Source organism: Panthera uncia, chromosome D2, assembly GCF_023721935.1.
Source record: "Panthera uncia isolate 11264 chromosome D2, Puncia_PCG_1.0, whole genome shotgun sequence".
NCBI classification, from domain to species: domain Eukaryota; kingdom Metazoa; phylum Chordata; class Mammalia; order Carnivora; family Felidae; genus Panthera; species Panthera uncia.
In genome coordinates, this window is record NC_064818.1 from 26,501,473 (window position 1) to 26,524,523 (window position 23,051).

General features: G+C 35.0%; 1 protein-coding gene across 2 annotated transcripts in view; it reads right to left on the reverse strand.

Annotated features, from left to right (window-relative positions):
* CTNNA3 (catenin alpha 3) overlaps positions 1-23,051 on the reverse strand; it is a 1,717,381-nt gene that overhangs the window by 566,370 nt on the left and 1,127,960 nt on the right. The window lies entirely within an intron of this gene.

Consider the following 23,051-nt stretch of genomic DNA (forward strand, 5'->3'; position numbering starts at 1 on the left):
TTGATTAAATTTATTCCTAGGTACTTTATTCTTTTTGATGCAATTTTAAAATGGATTGTTTTCGTAATGTCTCTTTCTGATAGTTCATTACTAGTATATAGAAACACAACAGATTTTTGTGTATTGATTTTGTATCCTGCAACTTTACTGAATTTATTAGTTCCAACAGTTTTTAGATGTAATCTTTAGGGTTTTCTGTGTATAATACTGTGCTATCTACAAGTAGTGACAGTTTTAATATCAGATTTTAATCCTTTCCAATGTGGATGACTTTTATTTATTTTGCTTGCAATTGCTCTGGCTATGAATGCCAATATCATGTTGAATAAAAATGGCAAGAATGGACATTCTTGTCTTGTTCCTGATCTTAAAGGAAAAGCTTTCAGTTTCTCACCACTGAACATGATTTTAGCTGTGAGTTTATCAAACATAGCCTTTAATATGTTGATTTACATTCCTTCTATACTCACTTTGGTGAGTTTTTATCAGAAATGGATGCTGAGGGACATCTGGGTGGCTCAGTCAGTTGTTAAGTGTTCGACTTCAGCTCAGCTCATGATCTCACAATCCATGAGTTGGAGCCCTGCATCAGACTCTGTGCTGACAGCTCAGAGTCTGGAGCATGCTTCAGATTCTGTGTGTGTGTGTGTGTGTGTGTGTGTGTGTGTGTGTCTGTGTCTGCCCTTTCCCCACTCACATTCTCTCTCTCTCTCAAAAATAAACATAAAAAATTAAAAAAAAAAGAAACATGCTGAATCTTGTCAAATATTTTTTCTGCATCTACATACATAATCATATGATTTTAATCTTTCATTCTGCAGAAAATGAACAATACTTACATCCCTGGGAAAAATCCCATTTGATCATAGTGTGTGGTCCTTTTAATGTATTATTAAATTTTGTTTGACAATATTTTGTTGGTGATTTTTGCATCTACGTTCACCAGGAGTATTGGCCTGTGATTTTCTTTTTTATGACATCTTGTCTGGATTTGGTATTGGTGTAATGCTGGCCTTTAAAATGCATTTGAGGGGCGCCTGGGTGGCTCAGTCGGTTAAGCGTCTGACTTCGCTCAGGTCATGATCTCACGGTCCGTGGGTTCGACCTGTGCGTGGGGCTCTGGGCTGACAGCTCAGAGCCTGGAGCCTGTTTCGGATTCTGTGTCTCCCTCTTTCTCTGACCCTCCCCTGTTCATGCTCTCTCTCTCTCTGTCTCAAAAATAAATAAATGTTAAAAACAATTAAAAAATAAAATAAAATGTGTTTCGAAGAGTTCCCTCTCTTCTGGTTTTTTAAAGAATTTGAGAAGATTTAGTATTAGTTGTTGTTTGAGTATTTGGTAGAATTCACTAGTGAAACCATCTGTTCTGGAATTTTGTTTCTTGGGAAATTTTTGATTTCTGATTCAATCTCCTTTCTAGTAATTGGTCTGTTTAGATTTTCTGTGCAATCATTATTTAGTCTTGGGATGTTTTATGTTTGTAGGAATTTATCTATTTCTGAATTTCTAGGTTTTCCCATTTGTTGGTGTATAATTGTTCATAGTGGTCTCTTATGATCCTTTGTATTCTGTTGTACCAACTGTAACATCTCCTTTTTTATTTCTAATTTTATTTATTTGAGTCTTCTCTCTCTCCCTCTCTCTCTCTCTCTCTGTGAGTCTAGCTAAAGGTTTGTTAATTTTATCTTTTCAAAGAACCAGCTCTTAGTTTCATTGATTTTTCCTTTTTGGTCTCATTCCATGTTCTAATCTTTTATTTCCTACTACTACTAGTAGTAGTTTCCTTCTACTAACTCTGGGTTTCATCTGTTGTTCTTTTTCCTGTTCCTTGAGGTATATCATTGGGTTGTTTATTAGAGACTTTTCATGATTCTTAAGGTAGGCATTTATCCATTTATCACTAGGAACTTCCTTCTTACAATAATTTTGCTGCATCAAATAAATTTTGTTGCATTATATTTCCATTTCATTTGCCTCAATATTTTTTGGATTTCTCTGTTATTTCTTCTTTGACCAATTTCTTGTTTAGTAGTATGTTATTTAATCTCCATATATTTGTAAATTCCTGTTGTCATTGTGTCATTAATTTCTAGTTTTATACTATGGTGGTCAGAAAAGATGCTTGATATGATTTTAACCCTCTTACACTTATTAATATTTGCTTTTGGACTAACATATTATCTACCTTGAAAAATGTTCCATGTCCACTTGAGAAGAATGCTTATTCGGTTGCTTGTGGATGGAATGTTCTGTAAATATCTAGTAAGTCTATTCTAACATGTCATTGAAGGCTGATGTTTACTTATTGATCTACTGTCTGGATGATCTATCTACTATTATAAGTTGTTCTTTGATACGAAAATGGGGTTTTATGAAAATGGGGTTTTATGAAAAAAGGAATTGAAAACTACTGTGAGCATACCAAATTATACTGAAAAGCACTGATAATGCTTAGGGGAATATACTGAGAATATTACTAATTGCTAGATCAAATTTACAAAGAATAAGGAGACAGAAATAAAGCGAGAAGGCAAAATATTCATCTGGAACAATTAAAAGATCAACGGCGACATAATTATAAAACAGGAAACTAATGTTCTAACCAAAGCATGCTTTCTCCTTCAATTAAGAATAATTCAGTGTGGTGTACTATATAAAATAGTTTTATAATGTCAGTTTCATTTCTTTTGTGAAGCCACAATGAAAGACAGACCAAAAGAGATGAATGGTTTGCAAATAAGGCAATGTAGTGACAATAAGAGCCATTAATAGCCATCTAAAACCATAAGAGCTGTAAAAATCCTCCTAAATCTTTATCCATCTGCTCTCCCCAGCACTTATACTAAAAAGGTTAGGAAGGCAATAGTTTGTATCTTCACAAACTATTCACCAAATATTGGTGAATATTCAAATCTACCTAGTACTTCTATATTTTTTTTTCTTGGATTTTGGTAACAAATGCTACACTATTAATAATGGCAGAAGTTCATCCACAGAGAGCTGGAGACACAATTCATTGCCCAATAGCATGTCTATATATTAAATAAAAACAGCATTTAAAAAAATGACAGAAGAAAAAACTAGTTTCAATTAGCCAATTAGACAACAAAGCAGGTAGCATTCAGAACATTATGCATTGATTATTCATTCATTCTGCACACTTCCAGAGACAGTGGGAAACACACTAAAAATTCCAGTGTCATAAATCTCCTTTTAAAAGTATGGTTCCTTCTTCTTCTATTTGTACTAAAAATAGTCACAGGCTTATTTCTATGATTTATGTTTAAATCAACAAAGAAATATGCCATTGGGTAACAGGCCACCTAGGGTAGTATCTTCCCAAACTCCTTTTAAGATAGGTAGAATCAATGAAGTAGGAGATGGAAGAAAATAAATGATACCATCAGATACAGAGATTGTTAAGATATTGGAAGGTTCAGAAACAGGAAATGTGTTAACTCCTATGAACAGAAAGAAGGAAACCTGAAAACATTCCTTTTTAAGTAACTTTGATTTAGAGTCAGCCAATATTGTTGAGGACTCTAAGCCACAGTCATTCTGCCATGCAGTTCACGATTGTCTGTTTAGTCTCAAAGATTATCCCGTATGGTAGGAAGTATTACTCTCATTTTATAGAATAAGGAAACAAAGGATATTAAGCAATTTTACCAAATCCACAAGACTTTTAAGTGAGAGAGTGCACATGATAAACAGTAATTTCCTTTGCAGGTTGAGGGACTGGAGCTATCCCTCGTTGAGTGTTGAACAGCAAAAGCAGAGGAGAAAGTGTAAATGGTGCCCACATTCCATACTGCATTGCCAATCCACCAATCTGTAGCAAATATTTGCCATGTTATTCCCCATTCACTTCCAGTTAACATGTGTCTAGTTTTCAGTGTATTAACATATTAATCAAAATAGCATAGCATATGCATATACCACTATGATTTGGAAGGACAAAATTATTCTTTAATAATCCCCATAAGCTCTCGAGAGTTCTTTATCCACTTCACCACCTTAATGATTGCATTTGAGGACCACTTTCCATCAGGATAAAAAAGAAATGAAACTTTATTAAGAATAAGATAATAACTATGAGGAAAGTTGTTATTAAAATAAATTTTAAAGTCATGATGTAGACTTAAGTTTGGTGGATTAATGGGACATTAAAGGGACAATGGCTAAAAATAAAAACAAGCTATGGTTGACATAATATTTCATCAGTATCTGGAGGTACAGAGACCAATGTAGTAATTAATGACATAGCTGTGATTCCTTACATGTCACTAATCATTGACAGGATAGGAAAGTGCCTTTGTAATTGGGAAATTCAACCAAACTTCAATGTAGAGAAAAGAAAAATACACTGGAAGTTATTTTGTTTAGCTCATGTATAAAAATTGTTTCTTCCAGGCAGCAATGGCAGAAATATAAGGAAATTTCCTAATTACATAGCACAGTGATAGATAAAAAGAAAACATTTTATTTTTCCCTTTATTTTCTGTATTGTTTTCATATTCTCCCTCAGTTAAATCAGACACTTAAGCCATGTATGTCATGATGAAAATCTAAGATCCTAAGGAAAAAGTTTTTGGTATCACCATATCTACCGTGAAATCATACAAATACAAAAATATGAATGCTGATTTTTTTTTTAATTCCATGGGAAAAATGTGATGAATTAGTACGTGTCATAAGGAATTATTTAACTAACCAGTGTTCAAAAGAAAATAAAAATATACTAAAAAAGCTACATTTTAAAATGGCATATCTACATAAAGTATGACAATGAAGTGATTTCCACTTTTATTTAATATCATAATTACACTTTTATTACTATAATGATTAAGAAACAGAAGTATAACTATTATAATATGATCCCTACCAGAATTAAATTAAGTAAACCATTGAATGAGTCAGAAATTCTGTAAGAATTTCAGAGGTCTCCAATTGTCAAAAAAAATTCAGCCTTGAAAGACATTAAAGAGACAATGTTGGAAAGGAAGGCTGATCATCAAAGTATAGTTACCATTTGTTTCTCCAATGTTAAGGATTAAAGAGGGAATTGTCTCATGCTCCTCTACTTCACTGAAATAAAACTTTAGTTTACAGTGAATAAACTATGTAGAAAATCAACTGAGTGGCTTTTGTTAAGATACTATTAGGTACAAGGTACTGTGCTAAGTGGTCCAGAAACAAAGAGGAGTAATACCTGCATTAGTTTGTTAGGGCTGCCATAACACAGTACCCTGACCTAGTGTGGCTTAAATAATGGTTCTGGAGTCTGGAAGTCTAAGATCAAGCTATGGACAGGGTTTCTTTCTCCTGAAGCCTCTCTCCTTGGCTTGCAGATAGTGTATTCTCCCTCTGTTTTCATATGTTCTTTTCTCTCTGCGTGTCTTGTGTCCTAGTTTCCTCTATTTTTTTTTGTTCAGTTAAGTTTATTTACTTATTTTGAGAGAGTGTGTGCGTGTGTGAGAATGGGGAAGGGGCAGAGAGAGAGGGAGAGAGAGAAAACCCCAAGCAGCTTCCATCAGCAGTGCAGAGCCCAATGTGGGGCTTGAACTCACGAATCGTGAGGTCATGACCTGACCTGACCTGAAACCAAGAGTTGATCGCTTACCAGACTAAGCCACCCAGCTGCCCCACAGTTTCTCCTTTTTAGAAGAACACCAGTCAGATTAGATAAAGGCTCATCCTAATGACCTCATTTTAACTTACTTCTTTAAAGACCCTATCTCCATATGCAGTCACATTTTGAGGTACTGAGAGTTACAGCTTCAATATATAGGTAAACTCGGGGGTACACAGTTCACCCAATAACAATAGCCCTCCAGGGCTTCCAAATAAAGAGAACAAAAATACATAAAAGTAACTACAATATAAAGCAGAAAGCGATAGAAGTTATAGAAATCCAAAATTATGAGAGAGCCTAGTAAGGTTTAAAAGGGAAAGAAAGGTTTAAAGGAGAAAGTGGTTCTCTAAGGAGAGAATTTAAGCAGATTGAGATGAATATGGTGAAAAGGGCAGGAAAAGGCATAATTGGAGCAGGCACTGTGTATGGCTGATTTATCTTTTCATAATCAAACCTTATTCTGATTGACACAGCATATTATGTATTTAAGATAATAAAGGTCATTTGGTTGTTGATAGCACAGCTGCAATACAAAATCATTTTTTTGTTGTTGTTTTCTATATAAAATACATCACAGGCCAAGAACAAGACAAATTACACAATTCTCCATCATCTTCCAACATATCGTTTGCACTTGTGGACATTTTTTAAAAGAAATAGAATAGATAGAGAATTAGAATGGTACCAATCGTAAACCAGAAGATATGGATAATAAAAATACAATAACAATTGGATTATCCTTGTAGGAAACCCATATATCTTAAACTATGCCTATGGCTTTTTGTTCTGAGGGTCAGTTCCCAAATTTATGTGATACAATAGTATTTTAATTCTTTTCTGTAATAAACTGTCATGATCTGAATTTTTCTAAAAAAGTAGATTTGTGATATTTTATTACCAGTGAGGGCAACCTAAGCTTAGCTACTCAACACATTATTCTTAGTCCTGTTTGCTAAAGAAGTAATATTTCTGACAACAACAACAAAATCTTCTCAATTTTAATTGATTTTATTCAAAAAGCACAAAACAATAGTAAGGAACCTACCCGAAATATCCTTTTGTATTTTCAGAGGGGAAAGAGACTGAACTTTCAGTGGAATCACAATAAATGTGTGCTTCCTCATAACTTCTTACATGTGTCACTGGTGGATAAACTGAATTTTTACTTGCTACTCAAAATTCTGACAATTCAATAGTACTCAGACAGATGACATTAAACATGTGGCAAAAACAAGATTTTTATTTTGTTCACAGATATTTTTCCAAAGATATTTTTAAAGTTTTCTCCTCTATTGTCAAGACAATAGGTCTTTAGGTACGTATCATAAAATGTTTGAAATACACATAAATCCCAAATTTCATATCACTTGTTTGTGCCTAATTGAGCAGAAAAAAAGGTTAAGTTTAGTGCATTACAAAGCCAAAATTAAAACATATCAGGTTTTACATTAGGAAATAAGGATCTTGGCACATAAACCTTTAGCTGTGTAGGAAATGAGGTTAATCTTTTACGTTGGCGAAAGGTGCATAGTGATCATTCTGTGCAATTACACAGCGAGGCGAAGCTTGATTTGGAAACAGCGTTATTATACCAACAAGAAAATCACTTTGCATAGTGATCCTTAATTTTTGCTGTTACCTAGAATAGTTATGCTACATATACATTCTGGCTTTGCCCTAAAGTCTGTATTGGGAGGTTCTCAAATGTAAAGAGTAAATCTACCCTAGATTACTTAAAGGTTACTCCTGTAGAAATAAAATGAGAGTTTATTAAGTAAAACAGATTTAATTAAACAAATGTTTAGTAAGCATCTGCAGTATATCAAACATCGTGTAAGGCAGTGCAATGAAGTAAAACCTAACAATCAGCACACATCCACTGTGTTTGGTTCCTTCTCTTTCTTTGACTTCATTTTTACTAATCTGATGTTGGTTTTTTGTTTGTTTTTTAATGTTTCATTTATTTTTGAGAGAGAGAGACAGAGTATGAGTGTGGGAGGGTCAGAGAGAGAGGGAGACACAGAGTTCAAAGCAGGCTCCAGGCTCTGAGCTGTCAGCACAGAGCCGAACACAGGGCTCAAACTCACAAACTAGGAGATCATAACCTGAGCCGGAGTCGGACATTCCACTGAGCCACCCAGGTGCCCCTTGTTTTGTTTGTCTGTTTGCTTGTTTTGTTTTGTTTGTTTTACACTTTTTTTAATGTTTATTTATTTTTGAGAGAGAGAGAGAGAGTGAGAGCAGGGGAAGAGTAGAGAGAGACAGAGAGACAGAGAATCTGAAGCAGGCTCTGCACTTACAGCAGAGAGCCCAATGTGGGGCTTGAACTCACAAACCATGAGATCGTGACATAAGTTGAAGTCGCAGGTTTAACCAACTGAGCCACCCAGGCACCCCACTAATCTGATGTTTTGTGTGCTTTTTTTAATTGTTTTGTTTTTTTCACGTTTAAATTCTCAGCCAGAATCTCACTAACTTCCGATGAGAGAAAAAAGAGTCTCATTTTTTATCTCAAACTTTGTTTAGTTTAGCTCAGAAGGATATTTCTTTTGCTTTATCACCATCTACAAAATTGTCCTGCTGTCTCCTCATCGGCACCCAATGGCTTACAGAGGAAGGGACTTGATCTTTTGTTAATTATTAGACTGAAAGGAAGAATGAGTAACAAATCAAAAGTTAGCCTTCAAAGTTAGGTGTATCCTTCCGTGTGATTCAATAAAGTTCCAGATGGAAAAACCCAGAATTATGGTCTAAACATGACCTCCATATTTTGGCATTAAAAAAATAGAGGTGCTGGGGGTGCTGAGTCGGTTAAGCGGCTAACTCTTGATTTGGGCTCAGGTCATGGTCTTGTGATTGTGAAATCGAGCCCCATGTCTGACCCCATGCTGAGCATGCAGTCTGTTTAGGATTGTCTTTCTCCCTCTCTCTGCCCCTCCTTCCCTCAAAATAAATAAATAAACATTTAAAATATAGGCAAAAACCAATTTAAGAGGAAAAATAATTTTTAATAGGGAATAATAGGCTGCTGTGAAAGATAGGTGCTTTTATGTGCTCTTTATATTAGAGTAGCTAAAAATAACATCATTATTATTTATTGTCTTAGAGAATTTGAGCAATTTAGGAATTATTTGTGACAGCCTTCTACATATTAAACATGATTATACTAGCCAATTTTTTTCTAGGTGGAACAATAAATGAGGAAATATCTATAAAACTCTTAGAGTTCTTGGGATCAAAATTTCCACACATGTTAATGGCAGCATTTCTAAAAACAAAAACAAACAAAACATTAAAAAAGCCATGCACCAAAGTAAACACATGTGCACACACACAAACACACACACACAATTAGACAGCTATTAGAACCATATAAATATTGATGCAGAAAATTTATAAATTTATTTACTTAAATTGTGACAGTGTAAATATATATCATGTTTTAATAAAGTACTTTTAATACAGCCACCACACTTTTTTTTTTGCTAAATATGATAGAATAGATCTATATAGAACTGATCTATAATTTAGAGTAACTCTCCATTGTTCTTCAGCCAGTTTTTATACTTTGAATATGAGGTTACCCTATGTAATGTACTGATCATAAACAACGTATACAATTTTAGCTAACTAGATTTTATAACCCAATTCAGAAAGAAAGAGTAAAATCACAAGATTGAATATCTCTGTTTTCATGAAATTTCCCATGTAGTTAGGCGAAGAGGATTTATTTGCAATTTATTATGGAAACAGAAAGCACATAAATCACCATCAAAAGGGTGGATACAAATTTGCAAGAAGATATTAAATGACTCCTTGGGAATTTAAATGTTGTTATTATATATTGAATTATTTAGATACACGAAAAGCCCATTTTTCATTCCTCTGATGACCATTTTCCACATATAGTATATTAGAACTTCATTTAAAAAACATAAGTTTCATCTTAGGTTGATGAAATTCCTGAAATTCCCTAACATAGACTAACTTGAAAAGGCCTTGGGGAGTTGTGTTTTACCTGGTCTAGATGGCACTGGATATTTTAAAATCAAAATATTACAATTAAGTGTTCGATTTTTGGTAGTTTCAAGTATATATATTTTTAGTTTAGATTTTTAATAGTCATATTCCTAAATTATCAATTAACAGGTATATGTAATGAAAAACTGAAATTTCAAAGCAGCTGATTTCCTACAAGGAAATGTATGGTGTAGAAAGAAAACAAGTACATATAAAATTATAAATGGAAGGGCGCCAGGGTGGCTCAGTTGATTAAGCATTTGGATCTTGGTTTCAGCTCAGGTCATGGTCTCACAGTTCGTGTGTTCAAGCCCCACATCAGGCTCTGTGCTGACGGTGCGGAGCCTGCTTGGAATTCTCTCTCTTCCTCTCTCCCTGCCCCACCCCTGCTCACATGAGTGCTCTCTCCCAAAATAAATTTTAAAAAAACTTAAAAAAAAACTTATCAATGGATGTAAATGGTTAGCTTATTTGTAAATTCTTGCTAATTATACATTTTAAAAAATGCTATGGAGAACCAGATTGAAAATTATTTGCTGTGCATCCATAATTATTACAGAGATGAATAAAATAATATTACAGTAAACATGGATTTTGCCTTGGACCTTCTTTGAATTAAATCCTATAGGTCCTAAATGCCAATACATGAGAGAGTGATCACAAACTCAAGTAATAATTACAAAATGATGAGATTTCAAAGATTGGCTGTCACACAATTTCTTTGCTGATAGAAAGACAGCCTAAACAGAACCTATTTTACCGCATTACAATTGGCATCAGAGAGACTGTTTCCTCAATTAGACTACAGATCTGTAATAAATAAGTCCAGTGTGTCTTACTCACCATTGTTATTTCTAGGGTAAATACAAATTGTTCAGTAAATATTTGTTGACTAACACAATAAATGGTTAACTTGCCAATACCAAAATGTGTGTGGGGTTCCTGCTTCAAAGACATTCATTCCTCCATTACTCACTCTCACGATTTCCATGAAGACGGTAGCATAGAATATCACTCAAATTGTGTTATCATACCCTTATGGAAAATTTTTCAGCTTTGGCTTTGATTATTCTTATGCCCAATGTAAAAAGATTCTATTCCCTAAAACAGGTTCTGATTATTTTGATGCTTTAGATCTAATCCATAGAAGGAAAATGTCAGTCATGCAGCTCTGCTTCTCAAGAGGCAAGAACTTTCATCAAAATTCTTAATAAAGGGAAATTTGTAAAAACCTAGGAAAGGTTACAGAAGGGTCTTCATTTTTACATGTAATAACAAGTATGACAAAAGTGAAGGTTTGATAAAGATTCCTGATGAGGTTACATTGTTTAATATTCTATGTACTCTAGTCTTTTATGGATACTTGAAATATTTCACAATTGTTTTTTTAAGTCTAGCCATCCTTTTGATACCCTCATTCACAAAACAAGGGTAAAAAATGGGACAAAACCTCACCAAATATCAGTCCATCACAATATGACCCTTAGTGATAAAGGTTTAGGCTCACGTTCACAAAGCATTTTCTTACTCAGTATTACTGAGATTCACAGTCAAACTCAAAAATACTGGGTGATCTCCATTATTTGGTGAGTTTCAGGTGCAGATATGGGTCACCTGGGAAGATCTCTGTGTTAGCCCAGGCACAGAATCAATCATGCTGTCTGTCCTTCTACCTTGACATTTACTCCTCCAGTAACTCCTTTATTATAAAAGTTTAAGAAAAGTAGAAATCATAATAAAATATAGAAACTAATCTACGTACTTCAATAACAATGGATGCTATTTTTTCATCAGATTTTGTTATGATATTACTTTTAAAGAATAAAGCATTACAATCTAAGTCCCACATGTACTCTTTCTCAGTCCCATCCAACTTCTTCTCCAGAGTTAATCACTCTTATGTATTTGTTATGTGTGGCATTTATGGCACCCTACTGTTCACATTGCTCTAAAACTTGCTAATTTACTCAGTATTGGTTTTAAAAATCTGTTGACATATGAAACAAGTTTGTTTTAACGACTATGTTTGCTGCTATTTATTCATTCTCCTACTGATGGGTTTTTATATTATTTTAAACTTTCACTATTTAAAACAATCCATAATGATCACATTTGCACAATTTTTCTTTATGAATATGTGTACAAGTTTCTCATATACATATATGGATATTTGTGGCAAAATAGTCCAGGTACTACATAGTCCTGTTTTGTTCTTCAAACAAATTATAAAAATTTACCTTCCCAGAAGCAGTGTGTAAGAGTTCCCATTCTACTACATCTTGTCAATATCTGACATTAAACCATAATGTACTAAGTATTGGGATAGTTTAACAAGGTAGTCCTTTTTTTTTAAATATATGAAATTTATTGTCAAATTCGTTTCCATACAACACTCAGTGCTCATCCCAAAAGATGCCCTCTTCAATACCCATCACCCAGCCTCCCCTCCCTCCCACCCCCCATCAGCCCTCAGTTTGTTCTCAGTTTTTAAGAGTCTCTTATGCTTTGGCTCTCTCCCACTCTAACCTCTTTTTTTTTTTTTTTTTTTTTTTTTTTTTTTAACAAGGTAGTCCTTTAAAGAGATTTATCTTTGGGGCTCCTGGGTCACTTAGTTGGTTAAGCATCTGACTCTGAACTTTGGCTTAGAAAATGATCTCACAGTTCATGAGATTAAGTCCTACAATGAGCTCTGCGCTGATAGCATGGAGCCTTCTTGGGATTCTCTCCCTCCCTCTCTCTTTACCCTTCTCCCGTGCATGCTCTCTTTCCCAAAATAAATAAGTAAACATTTTAAAAAATTAAAGAGATTTACCTTTATCATACCTGTTTTAAATTTTAAGAATGGCCTGCCAAAGATACAAGTAAATAACATCTATCTTTTACTAGGCCACTTACTATGTCTTAATCACTCTTCAAAGCATCTTAAATACAGTAAAATCTTGGATTGTGAGTAACTTGTTCTGTGAATGTTCTTCAAGATGAGTAAACATTTCTAATAAATTTTAACTTGGTAAACGAGCGATGCCTTGCAATATGAGTAGTACGTGACACCAAACATCACATGATCACAACTGAGCCAATGGTTCTCTCTCTTTCTCTTTCTCTCTCTCTTTCACTGCAGGATTGTGAGTGACTGTCTCCCATTCTCAGATGCTAAGTCTCAGGCTGTCTGGCAGAAATCAGTGATTATTCAGAACATTGGAAGGTGCCCACAACTGACACTGGTGTATTTTTTGTCACTTCAAAGCACCTATGGTCTATATTTTCACTCATATGTGGACCTTGAGAAACTTAACAGAAGACCATGGGGGAGAGGAAAGGCGGGGGGAAGTTACAGAGAGGGAGGGAGGCAAACCATAAGAGACTCTTGGATACTCAGGAAAAAAATGAGGGTTGATGGGGGGTGCGGGAGAGGGGAAAGTGAGTGATGGGCATTGAGGAGGGCACTTGTTGGGATGAGCACTGGGTGTTGTATGGAAACCAACTTGACTATAAATTATATTAAAAAATAAAAAGCACCTATGGCTAGTCCTTTGCTTTTCCATACAACAGTAAGCTTAGGAATGCTTTGCTTCATTCTAGATCAGGCTGCCTGCAGATATAGACCCTTTCCCCTGCTGCCTTATTGCTAGTTACATTAAACACGGTATATGACAAGAGTTTATTAATACTGTACTACAGTCAACATCCATTAGTGATAATGAAAGTCGTCCTGCACAATAACCCTCTCTTGTCTCCCTCACACCAACCATGAAGGTTTTCAAGGGTAAGTGCAGGTTAATTTATTTTTCTTTATATTTTGTTATTTTCTTTATTATTTCATATTATATTACAGTATTATAATCATTTTATATGAATATTTTGGGGTTGTGGAATAAATCATCTGAGTTTGCATTACTTCTTATGGGGAAATTAGCTTTGGTATGCAAATGCTTTGGATTATAAGCATGGTTCTGGAATGAGTTATGCTCACAAACCATGGTTTTATTGTCTATCATTTTATTTAATTCTCCCAACCATGAAAGAATGTGAGTTTTAAGAAGGTAGAGAGTCCTGTTCTATCTTCAGAATTTAACAGTCTTATCACCTAGTAGGTGCTCAGTACATATTTGTTAAATAAATGAGTACATGTGTCTTAGTTCGTGCAGGCTGCTCTAACACAATAACACAGACTAGGTAGTTTATAAACAGAAATTTATTTCTTACTGTTCTAGAGGCTGGGAGTTCCAAGATCAAGGCACCAGCATGGTTGTATTCTGATGAGAGCCTTCTTCCTGGTTTATATCCAATGCCTCCCACTATGTTCTCACATAGTGGAAGGGGCTAGGGATCTCTGTAGGGTCTCCTTTATAAGAAGATTAATCCCATTCATGAGGGCTCCACATTACTGACCTAAGTACCACCCAAAGGCCCTGCCTTCTGATACTTTCATATAGGACACTAGGGTTTCAACATAAGAATTCGGTGGGACCCAAACATTCAGACCATGGCAAAATAATATAATTATTAATATTTTAGAGAAGGGAATTTAATGAGTTGAGGTTATTTTCCAAAGATTTGGTAGGAAATGACAAAATCATCAATCCTAAGCATGCTTAACCTACTCCAGATTCTTCTCTTCCTGTGCATCCCATGGATTCTAGAGACACAATCCATTGTCTTGATGCCTCATCTATCGGATTTCCTTCAGTGGTGAAATATTAGTAGGAATGATATATGCTTTGTGAGAATGTAATTCCTAGCTGTATTTCTCAAATACACATAAATTGTTCACAACACAAGCTCTGGAGCCATTCTGTAAGAAGAGGTTTTTACTGTTTTGTTAAGATTCTCCAGGATGCTATTAAAGACCCAAAAGTATGCCAACACAAATTTTCAATTTCAGATACATGACTTCATACTTTCAGGTCTTGTATCTGCAGCCACCAGTGTAGCAGGAGGCATGCTACATTTTCCATTTTCCCTATCTTTGGAGAAAATATAGGTGGGGAGCATCCTGCTTTTCCTGCCCCAAACCCCTTTATTTGTGACTGAAGACTTTGGTCTTTCAGAATGCTCAGGAGCACATCTTAGACTCACAAGTAGGTGGGGGACTATTGTATGGGAAGGAGAAACTTTCCTTTGAATACGTCATCTAATCTATAAAATTTCCCACAGGAGTCACCATATTAAGGATTTTTTTTTCCCACAGTAGTCACCATATTAAGTGTAATTACTCAAATTACACTTATTAAATGCATGTATTAGGGGCACCTGGGTGGCTCAGTTGGTTAAGCTTCTGACTTCAGCTCAGGTCATGATCTCACAGTTCATGGGTTTGAGCCCCACTTGGGGCTCTGGGCTGACAGCTTAGAGCCTGGAGCCTGTTTCGGATTCTGGGTTTCCATCTCTCTTTGACACCCCCCCCCACACACACACACTTGTGCTCTCTCTCTCTCTCTCTCTCAAAAATAAACATTAAAAATTTTTTAAATTAAAAAATATAAATGCACGTGCTTACAGTTGAGACACTGTTCAGAAATAACTAAATGCAAATGAAATTTTGGACTCACTTTCATTCTCTGTTTTTGTTGAAAATTTCTGTCAATGTGTCCATCACAAATAATATGGTAATTAATACTGTACATATATTTTCTATGGAAATTTTTTTAAAAATCCCTTACTAAAGTCTATTTTATCATTCAGAGGTTTTATAAGTACATAGCTATTAGATCTTCAGAATTTAGGAAATATTTATTGCCTTTATATACAAGTGTAAGACATAATCCCATAGTGCTGGTTACCTCACCAGTAAGATTATTGATGATTCCTCCAGCTTACCTTAAAGTTCTGACAAAAATTCTCAAATCTGATTTTAATAAAAATGACTTCTAATTATAGCTTTTCTAAAAATCAAATTCTTAATATTCAAACAATAGTCCTGCAGTAATCTATTGTTCATTCAATGAGAGCATCTTGAGTGAACTTGCCTGTTAGTACATGGAATGGTGTGTGATAAATTCCAGTTCCCGTGCCCAAACTATGCTTTCGTCATGTAAGTTTAGGTGGTTATTCAAAACATGATTATCAACAGAGTAATAATGGATTACTTTGGGGGAACCTATTCAACCATTTTTGAAAGCATGCTTTCTACCTGTCTTTCCATGACTTATGTAAAGCTAGCTGTGTGTATAATCTCCCTGAAGTCTCCACAGTGATCACTGAGGCATATACCATCACATGAAAATATAATCACAGAGAACCAAGAGGAACAAAAGATCTTAGAACCACAATAACACTGTCTTTTGATTTTAGCCGATGGCACAGAAGATTCTGGCTATACATCATCACCGCACTATTCAGATGAAGAAGAGATCATTTCCTTGGGAAATGGGCACCTGAGTTAATTCAGCCTGAGCCAGGTTAAAGTCATCAAATTGGCTCTCACCTCACCTTCCTACTATCACATCTTGGATGTGTCATATGTTTAATTTCTTGGGGGCAAGGTGAAGAAAGTGAGGGAAGACCTGTTTGATATGGGGTTTACTTTATTTTTCCTTCTAAGAACAATTAAATCATTTTTTAGCTCTATCTACTTCATTCTGTACGATAAGAGTGGTTTTCAGCATCTGGAGTTAGTGCTCTGAAAAACTGATATAGTCTTTGACACTACTATTAAATATTTTAGGTGATTTACATCTTCCTCAAAAATTTGGGGTCTTATATAATACCACCCCTTGACTTTTCACACCAGATGTACCCTCTATTCCTGTAATGAAGCCACCATGTGCTTTCGCACATTTTTCTCTATTTCTGGGATGCTATTCCAATATCTTCAAGGTTCAATTCAACAATTCAGTTCAAACAGGATCACCTTAAAAATGGTTCCCTCAGGGCGCCTGGGTGGCTCAGTCGGTTAAGTGTCCGACTTCGGTTCAGGTCATGATCTCTCGGTCCGTGGGTTCGAGCCCCGTGTCGGGCTCTGTGCTGACAGCTCAGAGCCTGGAGCCTGTTTCAGATTCTGTGTCTCCCTCTCTCTTTGACCCTTCCCTGTTAATGCTCTTTCTCTGTCCCCAAAATAAATACATGTTAAAAAAAATGGCTCCCTCAATACTCTGACATTTCAACAGCATTAACTACACAGCATTTAATCAGATCCCTTGGGATCTGATCTGTGTATACTTGATCGTGAGTTCTCTGAAAGCAAACATTGTGCCTTTTCCTTCTATACATCCTTCTCCACTTTGCAGCATACTTACTGCATTGCATGCGGTTGACATTCAATATATTTTTATCAAAATCAATTTTTGCACAATCTGATTTCAAATCCCAATTTTAAGGGAATATATTTTTACTGAAACGTGTCATGTCTTGATGCCTTTAACCAACTAAAATTTCAAATAGGTATAAGATGAAGAGATATATAAGTGCATATGGTAATAGATAATTGGTTATAATTATATCATATAACTTATCTTTGCATAGATACATACTATGTTGGTCACCTTTTATCGCAGCGCCTATTTCATAAACATTATAAAGATTATACTGAGTATTAAGAGTGCTTAGTTTGTGTGCTATTGATACAACATTTGATCTTGCTAATATTATGTGTTTATTTGGTATTAATTTTGAAAGAAAATTATAAATCTATTTATTTTCATTTTTCTTTTTCGAATGATTCAGATACAACTTTTTAGCAAAGATCATGTTCACTACAATGTCATGAATACAGAGGCTTTTGTTAGTACATTTTTGAGGGCAGCATCAGAGTTACCTTTGTGTCACTAAGTCAAGGTCACAGAACATTGTGATGATTAATGCTTAAAATTATTTTTCATAATTTGAAGATTTTTTAACTATTTATTCCAAAGATGAATACATTTATTGAAAGCCTAAGGCATAAACCTCCCCAAATTAATCTTGCATAGAATTAAAAAGGGGAGTAAGTACTTTTATTCATTCAGCATATACCTATTGAAAGTCAGCCTTCAAGCAAAACTCTGGAAGCAGGAGATTCAACTAGAAAGATTATGTGGTAATTCAGGTAAAGGGAGTGGTTTAACCTGGGGTGAGAGTCATGGATATGGAGAAAAGTGGATGTAGTAGAGAGAAATCTAGGACATGGAGTAAAAGATCTCCAGACATCCTTCAATATTCAATATTGACTTCACTGAGAGTCAGTAGGATGTTATCTTTAAAATGAGAAAACCTTTTACAATAAGGGAATGGTAGTGCTTATTCTAATCAATAAGTGGTCAATCTCTCTTTCAGAAAATTCCAAACCATTGTCCATGGCTTACTCCATTCCTCACATAGTCTCCTCCCTCCAACAATCCCCATTAACACAGCTTCCTTACAAGTTAGCTCTGCCACTAACTTTGACTCATTTTTCAATCTCCAGTAGCTTTTGTAGGGTTTAGCACTTAAAATTATGCAATAAATATTTAATGAAGGAATGAATAAATGAAAGAAAGGTCATATTTTCACAAACCCTCACATGTAATCAGCTCTTACTAATTGTTGAATAGTTCTTATGGTCCAAGTCATTTCCTCTTTTATCCAAGTTTACTTCTGAATTTAGTTCCTTGAGGTTATAACTCCTAATGAGTCAATTAATGCAATGATTCTAAAAGCTGAGGCATGTGTTAATATGTTTCCTTTTCCAAATTTGCATGTTAAACAGAGATCTTAAACATTTTTATACTCCCACATGGATAACTAATCCTGGGGATTTCAGGCATCCTGGCAGGCTGGAAAGATAGAGCTTCCTATATCTCCTCACATAGAAACATCTTCTGTCTATACAAAAGACAGACGTTGATGTGGTCAAAGAATCTTTCAGATCAGCAACTTTCTCACAAGTGTTTTGTTACACGTATTTTCAGAGAGTGATAAAAAAAACATAGCGAATGGTGTGGAAATAATTCTTATGGTAAGTGATGGGACAAAACGTTTGAAAATCTATGCATTTAAGAACTTTTTCTAATTACTTTCAAGACACTGGAAGTTTTTTTTTTTAATTTTTAAATTTTTTTTTTTAATGTTTATTTACTTTTGAGACAGAGAGAGACAGAGCATGAACGGGGGAGGGTCAGAGAGAGAGAGGGAGACACAGAATCCGAAACAGGCTCCAGGCTCTGAGCTGTCAGCACAGAGCCCGACGCGGGGCTCGAACTCACGAACTGAGAGATCATGACCTGAGCCGAAGTCGGACGCTCAACCGACTGAGCCACCCAGGCGCCCCTGGAAGTTTTTATATAAATAACATTAACTAAAAAGGGCCTCTTTTGGACAACTGAATGTCAGAGAACTTAGCCTGCCAAACACTCTTCTGATTTTACAGGTGGGTTTTTGTTCACTGTTTCATTTTAATTTTACACACAAAAATTTTAAATATATAATAAATTATAAATTGACAAGGTGGCTATATTCCTTATGATTTTCAAGAAAGAACTGATTGTACTTATGTTAAGAGTTTTCTGTGTATAGCTGGAAACAAAAGAATACAAAAATAGCTTCTAAAAAGTGGTACTTTGACTTCTGTGCATCAAGAGAAATTTGGTGATGATATAAACATACAACTTAAAAATCATCAATGATATTTCTATATTTGGAAGTGCAATAATTAAAAGACATTTGCTATTATTTTAAGAGCTATTAGTCAATATTGGATTATTTAATTATTCTAAAACATTATATAAGACATTTTAGTGATGTGATCTCTACCTTTGCTAATGACAATAAAATGATAGTTTAAATTCCAAGAATCCTTTCACACCAATTTTAGGTTTTAAGTTTTGTTTATATTTTAATATGGAGAGCTGATGTTCTAAGAATCTCCAAATTTTCATAACTGACTAGGAGACAATGGGGATCTTTTCAGGGCCTCTATTATTTATTCTTAGAAAAGAAAAAAAAAAAGAATTGAGTATTGCTGTTAACTACTGAAAGAAAGCCCAGGAAAAGGATGAAATATTTATAAAAATTTTGAAAATATAATATTCTCTAGATAATTCACAAATATGAACCAACTTCTCAGTTGTTCTACCTGGCAAACAGGAATCAGAAGTCTGTTAGTACAAACAGCATATTCTGAAAGATTATTATAAAGTACCGGCAGAGAAGTATTTCACTGCTAATCACATCTGCAACTTTTTCTAAGAAAATCAGCTCCACACAAAAGCTGCCAGATTGAGACAGCCACCATCACAGCTATTTGAACCATGATTACTCATTCATTGGTTGCCCTGGGATCTTAGACTTAGGACTTCTAGCCACATACTAAAAAAAGATGTATAAAGCCAGCTAGATTCTTACTTATTCGACTAGGGATATTCAGAGAAAAGATGCTATTATCTGTGGTAACAGATGTTGAAAGTTACGATGTAATGAGAGTCATCAATGGGGCTCATGCTAAACTAATACAAGGTAAGTTTATGAAAGCACAGAGACCTGAGAAAGGAGTGGATGTCACTGAGTGCTTGGGGTAAACATATGTCTCTAGTCAACAGCCACGTTTTCTTCTTTTCTGTTCATAAAACCCTGGATCTGGTTCGTATGGTAAGTCATTAGTCAGAAAGGTTGAATTATGACTGTTCTAAGCCCAGCAGTTTGCTAGGATATGTTTACACCAGTTCACAAGACCTGTTTTTATAAAATCTCTTCCCAACTCAGAGTTCAGTGACATCACATCAGTAGCTTGACACCTGTCAACATTTGAGTATTTATTCCACAGAAATCAGGAAGTGCTACAAATTAGGACTACCATTTCCTCTGGCCCTTGGTCAGTTATTAACCATTAATCACCACTCCAAGCCCATCATGCAAATCCCATTTCCTTTTGCCAGCAATTTGTCCAGAGACAGATTCAGGAACAAGTTTTGACCTATGACAAGTAAGACAAAGTCTGATGGAATCACCCAAGAAGGATTTCCTCCTGATAACTTGAAGCCAACAAGCTTGCCTTCCTACCTTAGGTGGTACGTATATTGCTTTGAGATGCAAGCACAACGGAAAGTCAGTAGAATACAGAGATGTCTACAAAGGTCATTAATAACCTAAACCACTACCAACTAGGGCATCCAAAGAGCAGCCAACTAGGAACAGTTCACCCTGGGTATAGAATATAATGGAGTGCATTATCTATAAAGAATTTTAAAACAATAATGAGATACATTAAATATTAGTCCACTTTTTAATTATTACCCTGTACTGACAATTCTAAACAATGTTAGTGATATTCCTCACGTATCTTCACTATTCCTATCCAAGTCCTTTGGTACGCTTTCACTGGTAAGTCTAGAATCAACTTTCTTAAACATCTAGTTACATGAAGTAATTGGAGATTTTTGTTATTTAGGAAACTTCCGTATGAGTTTTCTGTTATGTGTACGCACAGCATTCTGTTCACAGAAAGTAGCAGACTCAGAAGGTTGCTAGGTCGGGTTAATCCAGCACTGAAAGGAAAAAGCATGAGCATCTGCTCAGAGGCCCTACAGAGCTGCTCAGATGCCAAGCCTTCTACAGCTCTAATCATGCAAGGCTTGGCCAATTACGGTTCCTGTTCTTGTGTGTCCTGGAGAGTCTCCCTATTGTGCTATTAGTAAACCTATAATAAACTGCCTTTACATAGAGTATTATGAGAAGTTTCCTTTGTTTTGTAACCTAAAGAACCAACTAAAAACCAGAATTCAACACTTAACAATTAAACAAAAGATTGCCCCAATTCAAGATGTTGATTGGATACACATATGCACAAAATCTATACTAAGAAGACAGCAAATGGACAAAAATATGTTTAACAAGACATTATTTATAGCAATTAAAATTTCAATTTATATAAATGTTAACCAAAGAAGAACAGATAAATGAATGATTTTTTTTAAAGAATATATAATGATGTGGGAAAATTCAGCTAAATATTTATGATATACCTAATGACACACTTATTTAAAAACATAAATGGAAATAAATCAAATATCAGTGGTTGTTATTTCTGAATAGTGGAACCAATGAATGTTAATATTTTCCCATACACTTTCTATAATTTTCAAAGTTTTTAGCTCTATAGAAATAAGACAATTTTGAAACAATTACTATGAATTTTCTATCAGGCTCTGTGCAGACCACTCAGAGCCTGGAGCCTGCTTCAGATTCTGTGTCTTCCTCTCTCTCTTTACCTTCCCCCACTCACATTCTCTCTTTCTCTCTCAAAAATAAATAAAAATTTAAAAAAATTATCACACATTTTCATATCATTAATGTATCATGAAAATATACTAGGGTTCTGACACTATGGTTCAAGATGAGAATATATATATGCATGAAAGAAATGAGTTCCACAGGTTAGACAAACCACATCAGGAAACTTTTAAAAGATGAAATAATGTTAGAAATTCATGAGAATTTGCATTTTATAAAAAATAATACTGTCACATTCCAAGAAAATCTCTTTTCAAAAAAAAAAAGGAAAATGTGATTTATTTTAAGGAGAACCTTAATTTAAAAAAAAAAAATAACGTTTATTTATTTTTGAGACAGAGAGAGACAGAGCATGAACGGCAGAGGGGCAGAGAGAGAGGGAGACACAGAATCGGAAGCAGCAGAGAGCCTTAATTTTTAAGACAAATAAAAAAGATTAAAGAGTAGTTCTTTGCTATTACAACAATATAATCAAAACCCAAGTTATGCTTCTGAGGATATGGCTTTATGAGAATAATTTCATAATCCTGTGGGATGCTGTTCTATTCTGTAATAAAAGAATCATCTAGGTTTGACATGGAATCACAAACACATCTGTAAGTGACATAGTTAGATGTTTAGATTTATTTATTTGATTGTTTAGATCACCATTATTCAAATACATATACAGGAAGCTGAAGTACATAGTGTATCTCAAATCAATGAAGAGTTTTCCTGTGTATCTATCTATCCATCTCCCCCCCCCCCCACACACACTCTCTCTCTCTCTCTGTATATATATATATATATATATATATATATATATATATATCCATTCTGAGTGGAGAAAAACTCTGTTGGAAGAGAAGTGCAGGGAAATCAAAAGATGTAAATACCTCTTTTTTTTTCTTTTTTTTTCTTTTTTTTTTTTTTTTTTTTTCCCTTTCCCTCCCCCATAGAGGTTAGAGTGGGAGAGAGAGCCAAAGCATAAGAGACTCTTAAAAACTGAGAACAGGGGCGCCTGGGTGGCGCAGTCGGTTAAGCGTCCAACTTCAGCCAGGTCACGATCTCGCGGTCCGTGAGTTCGAGCCCCGCGTCAGGCTCTGGGCTGATGGCTCGGAGCCTGGAGCCTGTTTCCGATTCTGTGTCTCCCTCTCTCTCTGCCCCTCCCCCGTTCATGCTCTGTCTCTCTCTGTCCCAAAAATAAATAAAAAACGTTGAAAAAAAAATTAAA